Source organism: Apis mellifera, linkage group LG15 (assembly GCF_003254395.2).
Source record: "Apis mellifera strain DH4 linkage group LG15, Amel_HAv3.1, whole genome shotgun sequence".
NCBI classification, from domain to species: domain Eukaryota; kingdom Metazoa; phylum Arthropoda; class Insecta; order Hymenoptera; family Apidae; genus Apis; species Apis mellifera.
The window spans coordinates 7,976,460-7,998,337 of NC_037652.1; the positions used below are offsets into that span (position 1 = coordinate 7,976,460).

The 21,878-nt window shown below is 36.1% G+C and overlaps 1 protein-coding gene and 1 long non-coding RNA gene across 2 annotated transcripts in view; one reads left to right on the forward strand and one right to left on the reverse strand.

Annotated features, from left to right (window-relative positions):
• LOC409611 (disintegrin and metalloproteinase domain-containing protein 10) overlaps positions 1–21,878 on the reverse strand; it is a 134,399-nt gene that overhangs the window by 66,542 nt on the left and 45,979 nt on the right. The window lies entirely within an intron of this gene.
• Positions 1,701–21,861, forward strand: LOC102656745. The gene is made up of 3 exons (XR_409721.3): positions 1,701–2,870; positions 19,208–19,452; positions 19,531–21,861. It is a non-coding gene; the product is annotated as an uncharacterized LOC102656745 (long non-coding RNA).

Genomic DNA, 21,878 nt, shown 5'->3' on the forward strand with positions numbered 1-21,878 from the left:
GGAACATCCCGGTAAATTCGGGACACTTTTCTTTATCACGATTTCATTTCGAAGGCTTTAAACGAAAGCTTATTGCACACGCGTACAGATTAGATTACATTTCCTCGAGCGTGATAATTCAACGGGCACTCTGAAGGAAGCAAAGAAAGAAAGAGAGGAAGAGAGTTAAGAGGATAAGTTTAATCCTCGAATGATAACTCTCGACCACTTGGATCGATGGAGCGGATTGATTTTTTTTAAAAAAGATGAAAAGATTCTTGAGCTCTTTAATCTTATAAAAAGCTATATGGAATAATATAGTCGATTAGATACTTCTTTTTTTATTATTAGTTGGTCCGAGTTTGACCGATCGTCGGTAAAAATATTATTTTTTCCAAGTTTTCGCAAGCGGCGAAATGAAATTAGTTCGAGCGAGGATGAGTTTGATTTTTCGTTATCGAATAATATAAGAAATTGACGGTAGAGAGAAGAAAGATAAAGTGATGAAAATAGAGATGTGAGATTACACGTTATTGGCTATGTATTAGTTCGAGATGAGTTATTGAGTAACGAAATTATTCTCATTAAGAAATTGACGATAGAAAGAAAATAAAGTAATAGAATACGGAATGAATGAAAGATACGAATAATAGGCGATGAACGTGAGAGCACGTTCTCTCAATAAAATGAGAAAAATATCGAAAAACGACATACTTTATATACTTGCCTTGATACAAACTGATAATTACTTCCTTATCAAAATATCACAACGATACGAACTTCGATATTCGACAAATTTCCTTTCTTCGCACAAAATATCAAAATATAAAAATTTCAATTTCTTAATTAATTTAATTAATTCGCGATAAAATCATTTTAAATTATCTAAAAAAATTCATCGAGCGAGAATTCACCGTTTTGAATTATTAATTCGAGCGAAGAAAAAAGAAGGGTTTGCACGAAGGATTTGCAGAGCGCTCTGCGTGTGCGCGAACAAAGCGCGCGCGATTCAAAATTATTTGCACGGGCGAAGGCGTAGAGGGGGGGAGGGCTGGGTGCACGCGAGAGGAGGTGCGTTTAAGCGCGTAGCTGGGCTCCCCGCAAATTGGCAGGCATCGTGACGAGTTCACGGCTCGGCCGGCGACCTGGATCCTCGTCAAACAACGAGGCGCGCGCGATTCGCGAGGTTTCCACGATATTAAACCACGAGCGAGGCAGTGTTGAGGCGCTTGTGAGCGGATGTTTATCGGCAAATCCGGATCGAAACGGATTCCAGCGAAGAAATTAAAATTCCCGCAAGTGAATTTATATATCGAGTTTCGAAACGTGATGATTTAATTTTTGTCGGATAATCTCTTTTTTTCAGGAGTGGAGCCTGCATCCTGGAACAAGGAAAATTTAAAGGGAGAGGAAGGAAGAAATGGAAATTAATTTTTTTCCGCTCTATGAGTTTTTTTCAGTAGGATGAAATTTGAAATCATCTTAATTCGTAATGAAGAGATAAAGGAATTTATTCATAAATCAATATCTTATTGTTTCGAGATAACGAAATTTAATTAAATCAATCGAATGAAACGCCACACAAAGGTTCGATTCAGTAAAATTATTTCCTTTTTCCGATTTTTAATTTTTAGAAAACAGTACTACTTTCTATTACAATAACATGAAAATGTAATTAAATATATATATATATATATATATAAATTAACATTTGCGTTTAATTAGTATAGAATAAAAAAGAAAATAACATAATTATTAATATATAAAAAATACAAATATATTTTGCCCCGGCGACCGAGACTTATCTCTCGAGCGCAAAAGCGTTAAGTTAAAATGCAGGAATAAATATGTTTAACGATTAATTAGAAATGCACGACTCGGAATGAATAATTCGTGTAATTTCTAATCGGTTGATGGCATCGTGGAACGGAAGACCTCGTTTCAATAACACGTTTAGAAGAATCTCGATAAAATTTATATAGCATTAACACTGGTATTAAAAGAGTGTGTAAATTTAATCAACGCTTAAACTCCCGGATATTTCGACCATTATTATCGATAATAACAATACGTTGCTCGATTAAAATATTTTACAAAATCGTCGCTCATTTCTTCCACGTATTTTTAATATATTGTCGTATAATACACTTTCACCAATAGTTCAATTACTAACCTTACTTTCTGGACATCGAATCTCGAAGAAAAATCACTGAGGAATCACGCGATTTTCGTATTCGTGACCGAGCGAGGATTCGACGAGAGATGCATGCACACGCGTTCGAGCGAATCGAGCATGAATTTTCGATTCCTTTACTTCGAGTGAATCTGTATCGATCGGTGGTCGTGGGCATCATCCGCTTACAGAATCGATTATTTGTTTACCCGTTAAGTGGGTAAGTAATGTACCTTAATGGCGCGTTCACAGGCTGTGGGGCATCGATTGGAATCGAACACGGTGCCCGAGTATCGACTATGGTGATAAATGCAACTTGACGCGTCGACGAAACTCCAAAAGAGTATTTGCCTATTTCTCGAATGCAGATTCGCAGTAAAATATCGATTAATTCGTTATCTTTCGATGAAAATGAACGAGATCGAGGAGAAATTAATCAATCGTGCACGACAACTTCCTAACCTTTCTATTCGATTGTACGTAGAGTAATTCCATTTTCTCACACGAGTGTCGCTAGTCGAACATTTTCATCCAGCCAACTTCATTCCAAAGCTGTAGTGTAGTTATTATATATTTTTAGAGTTGGTATTTCATGGTTCATTTATACAAGTAAAATTCGTTCGATTCTGCGCAGTCGCGTTTCTCGTGCGTGACAGCGAAGGTGCGAGGTTAAGAGAAGCATTTTCGACGTACTTCACTTTTTTATTATATCGAAAAGGTAAGATAATATTATTCAGATTAGAAAAAAGTTACGCGAAGTCTACGAAGAAGGTGTATTAACGGTAATCATTGTTAAAACTGCTTTTCAAAATTTCGTTTCGACAATTTCGACGTCAAAGATGCATCGATCGAAGCATAAATCGACGAATAACACGACTCGAGATCGAATTCGTCGAATTCCACTGATCGCGTGAAACGACTCGGTGTTTCATTGTTATAAAAAAAACAAAATTACTTTCCCAACAACCCTATATTTCAATTCGTATCCAATATCGATGCTCTTCACGATGCAAAAGGTATAAATTAGAAATTATAATGAACAATCAATCGTATACCCGTTTGAAAATTAATTTTCGTAATCGAACTAGCTAAATACATAAATAATATCAATCGATGTATCCTATTTGCCAAATGACACAATCCTCACGCTTCTTCTCTAAGATAACATTACAATATCCTTTCCGTGTTTAAAAGAAAACAAAAATCAGAAATCGAACCTTATCAATGAAACGAACCAAACTCTCGACCGATTAATTACAAATGAATCAGAATTGGCAGATTTTGGATACGATTAATAAATTCAGGGGAGAGGACGTGTCTCTCTACTCGAGAATTCGTGAATTCTCCTTTTCGAAAAGAAAAATGCGCGTTTCGAAAAAGAAAAAAAAAAGAAAGAAAGGAGGGGACGTTGAAGCCTAAAGGCGAAAAACGGATTCGGGTCGACATGGCGGCTGCGCGGTCCAGCCTCGTTGCGAAGGAATTCCGCGCACACCGCGCTCGAAATTGGGACGACGCTCGTTGGAACAAGGGTAAGCGGATTCTAAGGCTATAAAAAAATCCGCGTTTCTTTTATTCAAGCCTCGATGTTAAAAGCTTCCCTTTCACGACGCTATTTTGCATCCTTTTGCGCGATATGAACGCCTTCTTCACAAATAGAGGGGAGGGGGGTGGCTTTTGAAAAATGGTATTCGATCGTCCTGAAATTGTATAATATAAATAATAATTCGTTCACAAATAATCTAGAAGAAAAACTTTTAACTTAATATAATTTAAAATAATTTAAAATAAAATAATATAAAATAATTAATCACATCGGTAGATTAAGAAATAGATAGAGAAAGAAATGAATCGATATTTTATTGTTTAGAGATTAAATTCTCATAACTCGAACGAATGCATTTCAACAAGAATATTTCGATCATTCGAACGAAGATTCGACAGTTGTAAATAAAATTTCAAAAGAGAGGCGATGAACAAAGGATTACATTTTTCTATTACATTTTTCACACAGTGAAATTTTCATATAAAAATATAAAGAACATTTTCGAACCGTTTCCATAACCTGCGCTATAACAGTCTCGCGGCGATTCGTGCGACGCCGCAAAATTTACCATCCGAAGGTAAAAAGAGGCAAGGTCTGATCCCGTCGTTTCCGTATCCATCCATTTCGCGGACAGCGGCCGGTCCGAAAAAACGATAATCGCCTCTCACTCGCTCCGATAACGCCGTTTCCTTCCTTCTCCGCCTCCTCCTTCTCCCCCCACCCACCCACCCGCGAGCCGGGTCCTCCTCCCCCCTCCCCACCCACCCGCGAGCCGGGTCCTCCTCCCCCCTCCCCACCCACCCGCGAGCCGAGTCCTGCTCACCCTCCCTCCCTCTCCACCCACGCGGCGGTTGGCCCGCTGCCAACTACGGTGGAAAGTCGCAGAGCCAGGTGACCCAGCCCTCCGCCGGTGTAATATCGAGGAAGATCAAGGCGAGAATACCCTCCTCCTCCCCCTCCCTCTCTCTTTTCTCGCCCTCGATCGAATATATTACGAGACGCGTGTCACACGGGCGGAACAGAAAAATCGTTTAACAGAGCGACGGGCAGGATGGATGGAGAGATAGAGGAGGAATGGAGAGGGGGAGGGAGGAGGGTAAAGCATTCTCGCCGCTTTGAAGAGTCCCAAGGGCTGCGTTGGACCGGTGCTCGAGAACACAGGGGAAGATAGAGGTGTGTGTATATATGTATATATATATATATATTCATCCGAGAATGCTTTGAGAGACGCGTGAGAGGGGGAGAAGGAAGGAAGGAAGGAAGGAAGAATGAGGAACGGAATCGAGAGGTGGCGAATTCCTCTGCAATCTGCGCGCCGACGGGAAACAGCGGCAAAGAGGAAATTTCCGCGTGCCGAATTCCTTGGATACGTGTATATATATATATATATATATATATACGTGGGTCTCTATTTTATTTTTCGAGAAAACGAGATATGAACAATGATCCGGGGAAAAGTGAAGGTATCGCGGTGGAATTTCTGGGAACGGGGGAGGGAGAATGGTGGAGAGGCGTTGTTTTTGGGAATTTTCATCTGGGATAGGTCGTGGCTAGGATCGAATGATGTATAACTTAATTAGACAAGATTTTTTATTTTTAAATGTGTGAGAAAATAATTGTTTCGATGTAAGAAATCGTTAAAATTTTAAACGAAGATCGAACGAAATATAGGCGTAAATACAGGAGAACTGATCGATAATTTTTTAAGAAGCATTTAAATCTCTAATCGATGAAAATGAATCGATAAGGATAATTTCCTTGCCCAAGGAAGGAAATCGGTATTTTTTACTCGAGAAAGAAAAAAAGTAATCGCGCGAATCTTCGCCATTAACAACTTGGAAGAAGTAAAACAGAAATACGTACGTATGCTTAACAAAGTTAACCTATATCCGGCAAACTTTTCGAGTCACTCTTTTCCCGGTCACGAAGCCTTTTTTTTCTCGCAGAAACTTTCCAACATTCCACTTTCCTCACCCCCTTCCCTTCCTTCGCCTTTTTCCTCGCCCAAGAAGAATCTCGTCTATTCCTCTCGAATCACGAGGGAAGAAACCGTTTATTCAACCTAGAACGCTTCTCTAAATCAAAATTGATGCTCGTCGAGAAACGCAACGTTTCCGATGTTCGACAGCGTCCCGTAAGTCTTTCCACGGCTCAACGTCGCTTATACGACGCTTATATACGTTCCGTATTAATCCGAAACAACGATCGGGTGACACGTGACTCAAAGGCGCGACATGAATATGCATGCGCAACATAACCGCGCAGGCAGCATAACCTCTGCTCGCTGGTAAATCGTGAGTAGCCGTCCTTCCAAACCTACTACCACTAGCCGGGATCAACTGGCTAAATTACACGCCGTGGGGTTCGAGCGACGAACTGTCTCTCTCTCTGCCTCTGCGGATATTAATCACGGAGATTTAACGAGACGTATCTCCCTTTAAAGAGACCGATACTCAAAGGCGACGATACTTGTCCGATTGTACATTGTTCCGTTCGAAATTGAAGTAGACGCGAGCAGTTATTATTATCGTTGTAGAATAGTCGACGAGTAAACGAGAATTTTGGAAGATTTTGTTCAAGAACGAGCGTATATAATAGATGATATTTTTTACCAGATTTTATCCACTAACGATTATTATCTATCGACAATAATTCCCTAGATCTTACAATCGTGCCAATTGTAAATTCTTGGGATATACCATCTTCCATCTTCCGTCTCCGATTGCATAATTTAGGGTCGATTTAGTCGTCTTGAAATGGCAGGCATTAGCCACGGGCATAATTCACGGACACTCCCCCCACCCCTCTTCCCAACTCGGGATCACTTCCAGCTAGATTTCTACGTTATCGGCCGAACCCTCTTCTCTCTCTCTCTCGCCATTCGTGATCATTGTCTTGGCCCTAGTTTAAGACGACGGTTACACCGTTAGATAAGGGTAAAGTTGTAGTTTATGGCGCTCGCTTCCATATCTCGGCCATGGAACCAACGATTTTCATTAAATTTACTGCGGATATTGGTTTAACATTAACATTGCCGTTCCACGGAACGATACATCCATTGTCCCTGTTTAAATTAACGTATTATCCTGACACGAGAATTTTCTTTCCAATTGCAATTTTTCCCAAGCTTTTCTAATTTCTACAAAGGGCATAAATCTGTCATAATTGGACGAGGGTGACGCGAAGTCATTTGCCAAGTTTTGCCACACCTTCGACGGCGGTTTAATAATAAGAACGTTCCACGACTAAAATACCCGAACTTGTAGGGAGGGTCACCGTGTTTTGGCGCCTGTTCAACGCGCCAAGACACGAGAAATTCTTTCGCTCGGACTATTCGTTTCACTATTTTTCCATATATCATCGATCGTCCAACTATTTCCACGATATAATCTTCTCTTTCGACTTATTAACATTCTTCCTCGTTAATTCGACATTCAAAACAAAAAGAGAGAAAAGATGCATAGGAAAGGAAGAATTATGGAATTATTTTAATCAAAGCGGGGATAAAAGAGAGCTAAAAAGGCGGGTGGGTGGGGGAAGTGGAATTTAGGAGAGATGGGCATAAACAATGGATGGCGGCGCGGGTGGAGGAGGGGGTTGGCGAAAGGGCGAGCCAACGTAAGGAGGATTTATTACGTTTTTACGAGCCTCGGTAGAATGGTATTTTTGCGGTCGCCTTTCTCCACGGTTCAGCGGAGAGGACGCCACCTCCTCTCCTCTCCTCTCCTTTTCTTCCCATTCGATCCGAAATTCCCTCGCGACCTCTGATCCACCGTGGATGAAATCGAGTCCGTGGCTTTATTATTATAGGGGATCCAAAATGGAGAGCGGGATCTCGATAAAGCGGACGTCGATACTCTTTCTTTTAATTGGACACTCGTCTACGAGGAAGATTTAAATTTCTTCGTCACTTTGCTATGGAAATTTATTATCTATAAGCGTGGATAGGTAAATTATCCTTGCAACGTTTCTGTAATTTCAGAGACGCGTCGTCTTAAATTCGTCTCGAAATTTACGAATGCAAAATTTCTATTTCTACGATATCGATTAATGTTCTTAGAGATTCTATTTTTTAACTTTCTTTGGATTCGACATGTCTAAGAACGGTTCATAGTTTTCCTTTCAGAGATTCATTTTATAAAATTCAATCTGTAAATAATAGATTCGTTGAAAATCAACCAACAACTTAATAGCAAAATTCTTAACTTTCCTCAAACTCCAAAACCAAAATTTCTTAGATCACAATAAAAATATTAAAACTTCCTTTCCTTAGATAAAGCCCCAATCGTTACAAAGAGCAAACTTTATTCTCCACGAATCGATGGATCTCGGATCGAATGATTTACATAAAGATTCGTGCATTTCATCCTTCAATCTCTGAGGAGTGTCATGGCGTGCACGTAGCATTTGGTGGCTCAACTCGCGTTCCATCATCGATCGTCGCGTTACCATTCTCGACTCGACGACTAACCCTCCTCGATAAGGGCACTTTTCTCAAACTAATAATTATCGCAACGATTATCGAGACGTGAATCGATCGTTGCTTAATTAAGGATTGATTACGATTATGTCGAATTGTAACTCCTGGATTGTTTATCCAATAATTTCTCTCTGGATATTTTATGCATTTCCGGAATAATATTTCTCCAAAGCGAGATTGAAGATATCTCGAAAATTCGAGAAAATTTTCTCCAGTCCTTTTTTTCAATCAATCAATCGAAATAGTAGAAGGTAATATCGGAGGGTTGGATATCGAATAAAGGGTGGTATCCCCTGATTTAATAACAGGGGATAGAGAGGGAAGACCCGTAGAGAGGATCGTTTAACGACACCCCCTTGGTAATTTCCCAATTTCTCTTCTCGATTGATAAAGCCATCGATCAAACCTCCTCCATTTTGCCCAACAAACTTTGTATCTTTTCTCTTTACATAGCATAAAATTTATTGGGTTGGCAACTAAGTAATTGCGGATTTAGATGGCTTCAGTTGAATTTTTAGGTTTGCTGGCATAGTCCAAATGTAAAACACATTTTGTTATTTGATAGTTGGCAGTTCAGCTGTCGATCGGTAAAAAAAGTTTTTTGATCGGTTGCGTAGTTTTCGTTGAAAAATGGAAAATCAAAAAGAAACATTATCGTCGTATTTTGCTTTTTTATTTTCGCAAAGGGAAAAACGCATCGCAAGCTCGCAAAAAGTTATGCGCTGTTTACGGCGACGAAGCCTTAAAGGAACGGCAGTGTCAAAATTGGTTTGACAAATTTCGTTCTGCTGATTTTTCACTCAAAGACGAAAAACGCTCTAGTCGTCCAGTTGAAGTTGACGACGACTTAATCAAAGCGATAATCGATTCGGATCGTCACAGTACAACTCGTGAGATTGCAGAGAAGCTTCATGTATCGCATACATGCATCGAAAACCGCTTAAAACAATTTGGCTATGTTCGAAAACTCGATACATGGGTTCCTCGCGAACTGAAAGAAAAGCATTTAACGCAACGCGTTAACAGCTGCGATTTGCTAAAGAAACGTAATGAGAATGATCCATTTTTAAAACGACCGATAACTGGCGATGAAAAATGGGTTGTTTGCAACAATATCGAGCGGAAAAGATGGTGGAGTAGGCCACGTGAACCAGCTCGAACGACATCAAAAGCTGGTATTCGTCGAAAGAAGGTTTCGTTATCAGTTTGGTGGGATTACGAAGGAATTGTCTATTTTGAACTCTTACCACTCAACCGAACGATCAATTCTGTTGTCTACATCGAACAACTAACGAAATTAAACAATGCGGTTGAAGAAAAGCGGCCCGAATTGACAAATCGAAAAGGTGTTGTATTCCATCGTGACGATGCAAGGCCACACGCATCTTTGGTCACTCGGCAAAAATTATTGGAGCTTGGTTGGGATGTTTCGCCGCATCCACCATATAGTCCTGGCCTTGCACCATCCGATTACTTTTTGTTTCGATCTTTACAAAACTCCTGGAATGGTAAAAATTTCAATAACGATGATGATATCAAATCGTACCTGATTCACTTTTTTGCTAATAAAAACCACAAGTTTTATGAACGTGGGATTATGATGCTGCCTGAAAGATGGCAAAAGGTCATTGATCAAAATGGGCAACACGTTACAGAATAAAGTTACTTAGTTCCATGAAAAAATTGTCTTTGATTTTCTAAAATTAAAAAAATCCGCAATTACTTAGTTGCCAACCCAATATATACAAAAATTTCTCAATTTTTTGAAAGAAAGAAAAAGAATACAAGAATTCGTATAATTGTTTAGCCGCTCGACGAAACGGAAACAGTTTAAAAGAAGAAGGAAGAAGAAAAGCTGCCCGATCTCGTTTCCATTCAGTGGGTTAAGCATATTCGCTGCACGTGTTTACCGACCCTCTCTCCCTTCCAAGAATTCTCGTCTGGTGGAGGACCAGACACACGAGGCCGCCGTGTTCTTCCGTGTTCACCGGACTGTGACGCACCCCCTCCCTTACTGCCCCTGCACAACAGGTCCCATTTTACACGGGGGAAACACCGGTCACCGCGCCGCCTAGATGAATGTAAGTGGACGGGTAAATACTAGGCTTTGAAACTGCACAATCTCGCTCACCGATCGCCAACAACTTTTCTAAACGTGTTACGCGTTTCGATTGAATTACAAGGCGAGGATTGTACGTCGTTCTTTCGTCTTTTCTTCGATTTAATTTAATAAATTAATAAATTAATTTCGAATTTCTGGAATATTTGTAGGAGGATATTTTTGTTGGGATATTTATATATTTATATGGTATATATTTTTGGGAAGATAGGGAGAAAGGGTTGGCAGGGGGAGAATTTTGAGGGGGATTTTGAGGGGAAGAATTGTTTGTGAAACGTAGAATTGCAGTGGAATTGAGAGGTTTGATTTTTAGGGGTGTTGGAGGAACAATGGAAGGAAGGAGCAAGTTTTGTAATCCGCGTTACAGAGGGGCAAAATTTGCTATTTGTGTATATTTGTGCGTGTATATATATAGGGGAAATTTACGCTATATTCGGAATGCGAAATCAGCTTGGTAGATGAGTTTCGCATCAAAAGGTACGTCATGGTTGGCGTCGCGCGGTTTAAGATGATACGTACGCGGGTCGAGACGGGCATTTTGATGTCGAATTTATGATGTAGCTGCGTCGAATAATATACGCTACGTGTATGTTCTTTCTTTCTTTCTTGCGTACGATTCGATTGTGATGTAGGATGGATGCGTCGAATAATATAGATTATATATATATTTTTTTCTGACAGATGAAAGAATACACGGTTAATATTAGATTGTTGTTGGATGGTTGTGTCGAATAATATAGATTATATATATATTTTTTTCTGACAGATGAAAAAATACACGGTTAATATTAAATTGTGATATAGGATAGTTGCATCGAATAATATATACTATTGTTTCCAAATGATTCGATGATTTTTCCGTAAGAATAAATATTTATTGTGATTGAAAGAATACATAGTTAATACTAGATTGTGATATAAGATGGTTGCGTCGAATAATATAGATTATATATATTTTTTCCTGGCAAATGAAAGAATACTAGATTGTGATATAGGATGGTTACGTCGAATAATATAGATTATATATATTTTTTCCTGGCATGAAAGAATACACGATTAATACTAGATTGTGATATGTGTATAGGATGGTTGCGTCGAATAATGTAGATTATATATATTTTTTCCTGATAGATGAAAGAATACATTTAATACTAGATTGTGATATAGGATAGTTGTGTCAAAAAATATAGACTATATATATTTTTTCCTGGCAAATGAAAGAATACTGGATTGTGATATAGGATGGTTACGTCGAATAATATAGATTATATATATTTTTTCCTGGCATGAAAAAATACACGATTAATAGATTGTGATATATGTATAGGATGGTTGCGTCGAATAATGTAGATTATATATATTTTTTCCTGACAGATGAAAGAATACATTTAATACTAGATTGTGATATAGGATAGTTGTGTCAAAAAATATAGACTATATATATTCTTTCCTGGCAAATTTTTTCTCGAAAGGAATATAAATAAATATTTGTGATTCAAAAAATACACGGTTAGTAGATTGTGATATAGAATAGTTGTGTCGAATAATATACGCTATGTATTCTTTCCAGACGATTTAATGATTTTTTATGTAGGAATATTTATTCAAAATTCAAATTCAGATTCAAAAAATACATATAATTAATAATAGATTGTGATGTAAGATAGTTGTATCGAATAATATAGACCATATATATTTTTTCCTGGCAGATGATTTTTTTTCGTAGGAATAAATATTTGTGATTCAAAAAACACATGATTATAGATTGTGATATAAGATAGTTCTATCGAATAATATAATACACTTTGTATTTTTTCCAGACGATTCAATGATTTTTTTCGTAGGAATAAATATTTGTGATTTTAAGAATACACGGTTAATATTAGATTGCGATATAAGATAGTTGTATCGAATAATATACGCCGTTGTTTTCAAATGATTCGATGATTTTTTTTCGTTGGAATAAATATTCGTGATTCAAAAAACACATGATTAGTAATAGATTGTGATATGTGATAGTTGAATCGATTAACTAGATCGAATAATATACACTATGTATTTTTTTCAGACGATTCGATGATTTTTTTTTGTTGCAATAAATATTCGTGATTCAAAGAGTACACGACTAATACTAGATCGAAATTAAGATGGATAATTTGCAAATAATAGATTATTTATAGGAATAAATATTAGATCGACTAAATAGATCGAAATTAACATCGAGTCGTATTTTAATGTGTAAATTTATGATATAGTTGTGTCGAAAAATATATACATTTTTTCCTGACAGACGATTCGACAATTTTTTTCGTAGAAATAAAATATTCGCGATTCAAGGAATACACGACTAATACTAGATCGAAATTAAGATCGAGTCGTATTTTAATGCATAAATTTATGATATAATTATATAATAAAAATACAGGCTATATATATATATATATATATATATATATATATATATATATACGTTTTTTCCTGACAGACAATTCGACAATTTTTTTCGTAGAAATAAAATATTCGCGATTCAAGGAATATACGACTAAGATACTAGATCGAAATTAAAATCGATAATTTACAAACAACAGATTATTCATAGAAATAAATATTCGCGATTCAAGGGATACATAGCTAATACTAAATCGAATTATTTAGAATCACATTTCAATGTCGAAATATATAATAATATATGCTAGCATTCCTGGCACGCGATTCAATGATTTCTTTTCGTACGAATAAATATTCATGATTCAATAAACGAAACGAATACGCAATTAATATTAAGATCGAATCAAGATCGAGTCTGCATTTCAATATCCAATTTATAATATAGAATATTTACGTCAAATGATATAAGCTATTATATTCTTTCCTTTTTCAATTTCTTCAATAATTTTTTTAATAAGATAATTATATTTATACCCAAAAAATAGATTATTCGAATATCGAATCGAATTTACGATATAAAATAAACTACATTTCTACATTTTTTCCTGTTAGACGATGACTTTTTTTTCGTAAGAACAAATATTGGTGATTCAAAAATTTTTCGAAAATCTTTTAATATTTCGTTCCAGTACAAAATAAAATAAAAGCTAACACGAAAATACCATCATCGTACCAAAACCGAAATAGCTCAGAAAACTAATAATAGCTTGCCTACTCTTCACGTTGCCATAAAGAAACAAAGAAGGTATAAGTTTTCTTTTCGTGTAAATATTTTAGTAAAATTATTCGAAATCTTCATCGAGTCATGCAATTTATTTTTTCCTTCCCTCCAAAGAAAATTCCAAACCTTTAACTGGTTTGTTCGAAAAGTACGCTTCGCTAACAATTAGAGGAAAAGAAGCACGCGCGTGAGAAGGAGTCGTTAACTTTCGTTCAGACCTATTTTCACGGGGGTGAAACGGTTCAAGGGGTGAACAAAGGGACACACTTTAGCCCAACGTTGCGTCACGAGATAACTGCTCGGTCGATCATTCGGTTAACCCTTTGTTTCCTCCTTCTCCCCTTCCCCACAACCCTCTTATTATTTCTTAAAAATAGACCCTCCACTCTTTCCTCTCCATCCATTCCAGGAGATGATCGTTTTTATATATGTATATTTTCCAGGATGATTGATTTCGATTAAAGAAAAGAGAAAAGATTAAATATTGAATAAAAAAAAAAAAAGATTGATTTAAACGAGTCAAACGAACCGTCAAAGTGGTATAAATCGAGATCGAGTTCCTTTCGAAAATGCAGCTGTATGTAAAAACAATGGAAACGGAAACAAAGGATATCGATCAAAAACTTGGCGACGATAAATAAAAACCGCGAAAAAATCACCGATAATGTTAGGTCCATTTGTCCGTGATATCGTGAAAGATACGTGGGCAACGTTGTGGCGGAGAAAAAAAATTGGCGATCGATAATAATAACGAAAACCATTCCAAAACCGCCTTTATCGAATGGAAAAAAAAAAAATATCCCCCTCGTAAACGTCGATCAATAACAATTACTTTGCCTGCAAGTTAACGAGAAATTAATTTTACGAAATAAAAATTGATTTCGAGATACAAGAGATAATCCTGTCGTTGTTTAACGCAACGGTTGAGAGACACTGTTTCCTGGACCACTTCAATAAATAATGACGTAACGATCGTCTATATCCTCAATGAACGTCGCCCCGTTCGTCGACTTCAACTTTCATTCACGATATCGAAATACACGTCCGTTACGTAATGCAAGTAAATACATCGAACATTACGTGCACCAAACTTACTGTACGTCGAGGCGAAACCCTTCTCCCGTGGTCAAACACTTACCTGAAACAATAAAGAGACAAGAGTTATTAATTAAAACACGAGCACGCATCCTTGAATATTTGAAAAAATTTGCGAAATATCAGATTACGTTGGATGAAGTTCGATCGAACAGCGTTTTTAATCCTTTTCGTTCGATTAGAAATTTACCAAGTTTTATTCGCGAGAAGAAGAATCCATTTGGCAAGAAAAAAAAAAAAGGAAAGGAAAGGAAACGTCTTTTACGAAGGAGGAAAAAGGGGGATCCTCAATTTGCCGCAACGATAAAAGGTATTCATCGCGCAAAGAATAATTACCATGATAATGACCAAGGATTATACGGTTTTACGAAACGGAAGGAAATGGAAGGGAGCGTGCTTAGATGCGCTCTTTCTTTCATAGCGCGTCGCGCCCCAGATTTCGACCGTCTCCCAATGTTTATTCATTAAAGCGACACCCGCCGCCATTTCACCGCCGCGAGCTGGAGTCGCATCATCGTCCAATGAAATTTTCATTCCAGGCAAATTCGTTACAATACAGGCCTTCAAGGAAACTTTTCCCGTTTAAACGGTCTTATTATCCCGATTATCGATCGTGGACAATTATCGTCGATTTCTGGAACGAACGAATTTCACCGAGGTTGGAAAATTATTATTATTCGATCCTGGTGACTTTCATTTGGTTCGACAATATTTATTTACCATCGACTCATTTAGAAAACGTAAACAAAACGATATTAACGCGGTGGGTTTTCTTATCTCGAATTAGATCGACCAGTTCAACGCGAGTGGTTATTAAAAGGAATATTATTTTCAACGTTTTTGCGGGCATATAATGCGACGCGACGAAGAAATCGACCACAGAAAGGAGGAGGGCGGCGATAAAGATAGGAGAATGAAGCGAGAGGTGCGAAAAAAGAACGAGAAGAATAGACACGGCGAATGCTAGAGGGCGTTGCGTTAACAGGAGTTAAGGAGGATTTATAAGCTTCGTTCTCGACGAAATAAAAAGTAACGAAGGATGAGAGACATTTTACTCGTCCCGACAAGCGTGCATCGACAAAACAACAAGATATAGAGTTTAATATTCGACGAATTTTCTTTCTTTATATGTAAATAGTACATAAATATATCAAGAACATAGGGAAAATCGTATCTCGAATTATTGATTCGGCCGAAATTTGATTCGAATTATCCTCGTTATTTGAAAAAGAAAAAAACGAAATGAGTTTTGTCAAATGAAAAGAAATGAATTTAACATCGTTTGAATTATTTCGTTGATGGATCCTTCTCTAATTGTAGACATTATATATATATATTTCCCCGTGTTCCCCCCGCTTTTAACATTAGCTTTAATACAAGACCGTATAATGAATCCCAGTAATGCATTTGTGCTGCACCGTTTAGTGGGGCCGGGATACTGGAATATGCTCGTTTTTGGAGCAATTAAAACGTTAAACGTGAAACGACGTTGTAAGGTATTTGCATATTCGCGCTATATATTCCTTCTCTTTTCCTCTTTTTTCCTCTCCTCATAATATTTTGCCCCCTTTTCAAAAACAGGACGTGGACCTCGTTTTTCCACGAGCTTATTGCACTGCTAATAATAAAGCGAACGCGTCCGATTAATCTCTCGAAAGGAAGGAAATTAAAATGAAAAACCTCTAAAATTCCCAAAAATCACCATTCGCCTTTACGTTTCCTTTCTTCTTTCCTTTCCAATATAAGCCTCAAGTGACAATCTCTTCTCTTCCTCCGCGCAATAAACAATCGCTGTTTAACTCGCTGTCCCTCGGTTATTCGATTTCGATCAATCCATCCTCGCATTCGACGTTAATTTCGTTCCTAATTAACCCCTCGTGTCAATAATCGAAATTTTATACACCCGGTCCAATTCAACCGGGCACCCGGATATATACCCTCTGCTAAACAATCTTCTATGTCCCTCCTCCCCCCCTGTAAATTAACAACAGGAATATAAATAAACCGTTAAAATACAAATTGAAAATGGATATAGATATAGAAGCGTTTATCGTAGGGTTAAACCAAGCGATTAATACATTTTCCCAACCACGAAATGAAATTACATCTCGCGCAATTGCATCTTTATATGTTATCGGATCGTGCGACTTAATACTTATTTAATTAATAATATCGATGATTTATATTTTATATTATATATTATATTTTATTATATTTTATTATTATATATTTATATATAATAATATATATTATTATATTATATATTTATTATATCTTTTTTTCATCTTTATATGTCATCACGCGACTTAATATTTATTTAAGTAATAATACCGATGATTTATATTTTATATTATATTTTATTATATTATATTATTATATTATATTATTATATTATATATTTATTATATTTTTTTTTCATCTTTATATGTCATCGAATCACGCGACTTAATACTTATTTAATTAATAATACCGATGATTTATATTTTATTATATTATATTATTATATTATATATTTATTATATTTTTCTTTCATCTTTATATGTCATTGAATCACGCGACTTAATATACTTTACTAAATTTACTAATTAATATAATACTATTATATTAATACTAATTATAATTAATACTAAACTTTATTTAATTAATAATACCGATGATTTATATTCTTTATTTTATATTATATTATATTTTATTATATTATATATTTATTATATTTTTCTTTCATTTTTATATGTCATCGAATCACGCGACTTAATACTTTTATTTAATTAATAATACCGATGACATATATTTTATATTTTATATTATATTTTATTACATTATATTATTATATTATATATTTATTATATTTTTCTTTCACTTTTATATGTCATCGAATCACGCGACTTAATACTTTTATTTAATTAATAATATCGATGATTTGTATTTTATATTTTATATTATATTTTATTATATTATATTATTATATTATATATTTATTATATTTTATTATATTTTATATTATATTATATTATATTATATTATATTTATATTATATTTTATTATATTATATATTTATAATATTATATTATTATATTTTATTATATTATATTATATTATATTATATTTATTTTATTATATTATATATTTATTTTATTATATTACATTATATTATATTTACATCATATTTTATACCGATGATTTATATATCTGAGAAGAACTCATAGGCTCAAACCTATAAACTCGTGATCGAGGGGTTAATCTCAAGTAGTTGGGCACGCGAGCGTGGTATTCCTTTAACGAGGGATTCTGAAAGAGAGCCGCTGAGCGAGAGTACGTAACGTGTGTTTGTTTTAAGAAGGGAGGAAGAAAAAAAAAAAAAAAATCTCTTTTAACGAGTAACGAGACGGAGACACGGTTGGAACACGCGTAAAGGGATTAAAATTGAAGAAACGAGGAAGAGGGGGGAAAGCTTTCCACGGGAAAGGATAATTTAAACACGGCCAACTGTGCGCGTAAGATGTCCTCCCTCCCTGTCTTCCTTACAAAGAACGACGTTCAGGGATGCAAATTTTTCACGAAGAAAGAGGAGGAATTAAATCCAACACCAGATATAAAATTAAATAAGAATGAACGCGATTATAAATAATTTTTGTACGAGACGAAAGATGAAATTAAGATTCCAAAAAAAAGGATAACGAATTTCCGCACGATTCCGGTAAAAAAAGAAGGAAATAAAAATCGGAGGAATCTCGATGGAGGTTTCGTTGCTGGGACCATTGTCTACTCTGCGTGCGCGATGAACGCGTCACGATTAGAATGCATTATTATCATTACGGTACATTAAGCGTGTGATCTGATAACAACGCGGCTACACGGATGCAGATATATCCGACAATAAGACCCGTGTATCGCAACGCCCCTATCGCGATCGCGTGTTGCGCCATCTGTAAAGCGCCTTCGAATAAAGCGATGGGCAAACGTGTCGCGTTTAGGGAAAAAATTGCGAAAATTTAAATTTCTCCGTCCGTGATATTGTAATATTGTAATATTATAATATATGTGTAATATTTTCGAGGACGAGTTATTTTTCATCGATACGCGTAGATGTGCATCGTAGATGGATCTTTTTATTTTTCTAAAAGAAGCGTTAGATCATATCTAGATATTGTTTAACGAATTTGTATTTTCCATCAGTGTTTTAATTAATCGGATTCAAGATTAAATGAGAGAAGAATTCGCTCGTGGAGGGAAGGATTAGGAAAGAAATTAAGGAATTGTCCCTCCCCCTTCTCCTCCCATTTTATACCCATTTTCTTCCTCTTCCTAATTATCATCGATTACCTTGATTTCCGCTCCTATTTAAAACAGGAGAGGATTATTCCTTGTGAAACGTCCGCAGGAACATGGACGTCTTCAAAATCTCGTCGATCAATTGGTAAAGTAATCTCTGTGGTGAATTTTTATATTTGGTCGAGAGAGGAATAAAATAAATGTTTCAAAAATTCCAGAATTATTTTGAAGAAGACGAAATCATTCTACGTTCTTATTATCTTATAACACAATAAGTAAAAGAAAGGAAGGTGTAAGCCTTCAGTATTTATTATATTTAAAAATCTGCTTTTGAAAAGAAAGAGAAAGAAAGAAATAAAATGTTTCCAAAATTGCAGAATTATTTTGAAGAAGACGAGATCATTCCTATTATTACGTGAACACAATAAATATGAAGAAAGGAAGCCTTCAATATTTATTACAATTAAAAATCTACCTTTGTAAAGAGAGAGAGAGAGAGAGAGAGAGAAACATTTTGATAGGAATAAAATAAATGTTTCCAAAATTCCAGAATTGTTTTGAAGAAGACGAAATCATTCTAGGTTCTTATTATCTGAATACAATAAGTAAGAGAAAGGAAGGTGTAAGTATTTATTATATTTAAAAATCTGCCTTTGAAAAGAAAGAGAAAGAAAGAAATAAAATGTTTCAAAAATTCCAGAATTATTTTGAAGAAGACGAAATCATTCCTATTATTACGTGAACACAATAAATATGGAGAAAGGAAGCCTTCATTATTTATTACATTTAAAAATCTACCTTTGTAAAGAGAGAGAGAGAGAACACTTTGATCAGGAATAAAATAAATGTTTCCAAAATTCCAGAATTATTTTGAAGAAAATGAAATCATTCCTATGTTCTATTGTTATGTGAATACAATAAGCATGAAGAAATGAAGCCTTTAGTATTTATTATCAATTAAAAATCTGTCTTTGAAGAGAGAAAGAGAGAGAGAGAGAGAGAGAGAGAGAGAGAGAGAGATACGTGCGATATTATTCGTTCCATTGTCGAGAGAAATGCTTTTTCGTTTATATCGAGCTTATAATAATAACAACTAGTGATTAATCAGCTTACGATTTGACGATACACCTATCGATTTTATCGTTTTGATGATACAGTTAATTATGTACGAGGCGATAATTAATCCTAGTTAATACTCCTTTTGTCTTCGAACGATGAGATTGAACTGTGAATGAAGAAAATTTGAGAAAAATTCGAGGAGAATAATTCTAACGTTTTACGTATCTCGTGAAATATATACTCGTAAATATTAGGCGAGTTGATTGTGTAGATTGCGGGCAATGTTTGCACGTTTAATCGTTTCGTTCTAATTTTCGCGATCGATCGTATTATTCCATTAAACGCTGTGTAGAAACAGAAATTAAATTGGATTTTTTATTAAGTAAGCAGATTTATTTTCGATTACCAACAACAATTATACATCGAACGATGTATGATGTGGAAAAGAAAAGGATTAAAATAATAATAATAATAATTGCGGAAGAATAATTATATATTGCATTATATTTTAAGTCTGTTTGGAATTTTAATAAAGATCACATCGCGAGAAGTTACATCGATTATCAGATTCGAGGCAAGGTTAAAGGAAAGGCGAAGATATCTTTCCAGTCTGTGACACAAAGTTGAAGAACACCCCGCTCGAGTGGAAGATCGAGAAAGGGACGACGGGTATTGTGTTGTAAATGCGACGTGACTTTGTCCGGGACCGTAGCTTGATTTGAATGTGCCATTCAGGAACTTGGACGGTCGAGCTCGTTGTTGCATCGGAGAGAGAAAGAGAGAGAGAGAGAGAGTAGGATTATTGGCACATGGACTACATTTTCGTCAAACGCACGCACGTTAAGCGATCTAGCGCACATTCAAAGATAGAAACGTTTGTGTTTCAAATGCGAATTCATATGCAAATGCGTGTCAGGTTGAAAGCAACGAATGTCCGTCTAGCAAAAAGAATGTCTATAACGAAACGTGCGATCGATTGGACAATCGAATATTTGGAGAATGAAAAAAAATTTGCATCCTCACTTGCAACTGAATTCACGATGCTAGTTCGAATTTAAGAAGCGGATGAGCGATTCTTTCTCGAATTAAAATCTTCTCCGTTCTATTTCTGTTTCGAGAGAAGAGAGAAAAAGAGTGTCTAAATTTAAAGCGTAAACAAAGACTCGCTTTCCTGAATGTCAATAGCACACTGCGCACCGAGCTCGTAACTCGGAAACGCGAGCCTCGGGACGAGTCGGAAGAATTCGGAGAGAATCGGCAATATTTCGGAAATACTCGGCTGTAATCGGGCGCGATCGGCTAAAGGGCAATCGAAGGAGCAAAAAGAGATGGTAAACTACTTGCGAATGGGTAATACCATTCGCGCGAAATTTCATGCGATTCGGGATCGAAAATTATTACAAAAACTCGATAATGTTTATCGCCGATATATTCGAATCATAACTGTTTACGAAACGTTCCATGATTACAAATGCGGTGAACGTGAAATGCAAATAGATCGAATGTGATTTTTTGTGCGCAATTGGCCCGATTCATGGAAGCAAACAGCACGATGCTTGCGCCCAGAGTCAATTTGTTCGGTGTGCGTAAATATGTAATCGGTTCTCGTACACTATTGCGCCCGTCGAGCATATATATATACACGTATATACGTATATGATCATTCGCCTCCGAATACAGTGGCGTCCAATTCCATCGTTCACTTACGGCATATCGATACGCTCTCTTCTGTTCTACGTATATACGAAACGCATATAAATATCGTAGAGGAGGAAAGAGCGCGACGACAACGACGTTACATTTTTACCCGTGTTTATCTTTGCTCGCGGTAAACGTAGACGAGGAAAGAGGGAAGGGGGGAGGGGAGGAGGATATAAATTCCCTTTATCGATTTCGACCGTTCGTTTCGATAATTTTAATCGGCCGGCCAAATCTCATGAATCGATAATGAAAATTAAAGGTTAAATCTCGTCGCCGATGGGGGAAAAA